This window comes from Hyla sarda, chromosome 5 (assembly GCF_029499605.1).
Source record: "Hyla sarda isolate aHylSar1 chromosome 5, aHylSar1.hap1, whole genome shotgun sequence".
Lineage (NCBI taxonomy): Eukaryota > Metazoa > Chordata > Amphibia > Anura > Hylidae > Hyla > Hyla sarda.
The window spans coordinates 201,505,793-201,506,592 of record NC_079193.1 but is presented as its reverse complement, the minus strand read 5'-3'; the positions used below and the strand labels follow the sequence as shown (position 1 = coordinate 201,506,592).

The 800-nt window shown below is 42.2% G+C and overlaps 1 pseudogene; it reads right to left on the bottom strand.

Annotated features, from left to right (window-relative positions):
* Nucleotides 1-418: 418 nt before the first annotated feature.
* On the bottom strand, nucleotides 419-530 carry LOC130274724 (U2 spliceosomal RNA; annotated as a pseudogene).
* Nucleotides 531-800: the final 270 nt, after the last annotated feature.

The following is an 800-nucleotide window of genomic DNA, read 5'->3' as shown; positions in this document are numbered from 1 at the left end:
AGACACTACAGCCTGTGCGATCCAGCCTCTGTGCCGTAGATCGCTATGACGTGTGGTTACGTCCAATTGCGCGAACCTGTCAGATGATTGGACGCATGCATACGTCCTATAGTGGGAAGGGGTTAAAAGAAGCTTGTTGTTGAGGCAGCAAGGTCCTTTCTGTTTACCAAAGTAACATCACAGGGGTCCTTACAACCCCTACTAGCTGTCTGCTGGGCCAGAAATTTTCAGTGACTGACGTGTGCCAATCATGGTCTCTAACCATGCTATTATTTTATCTAATTTATCCCCATCATCCAAATACTTTTCAAGAGCAGATATCACTGCAGCCTGCTTCAGTATTCCTTTACATCCTGACTCCAAGAATTAGTGTGCATGTATCTTCTGAGGCAAACAGAACCCTCATACTAGGCTTCCCAAGGTGTTCTGTGAATCGCCTTCAGTTTTCAATGGTAACAATAATAATTTGTACACCTGAAAGAACAGAACAGATACTACACTAAATCTCAGTCAAAAGACAGAGAAGCAATATTTAATGTTTTGAAGTGTTTGCCCCTTATTAGTACATAGCAGGGTACAGTCTGGCTAGTGAGGGTCCTATTGTTGTGCAACCAAATGGGTTGTGTATCTCTGTGAGGAAAATTTCTAGCTCGGCATACATTTCAAGTCCAAAATCTATCATGTGTATCTAATCCCACCACAAAAATGCACAACTTGGACACAGATGTCCAGAAAGCCATTCGATATTGGCTCCAGTGCTGTATCCACAATAGAAAAGCAAATAATTCTTGGCAAATTCT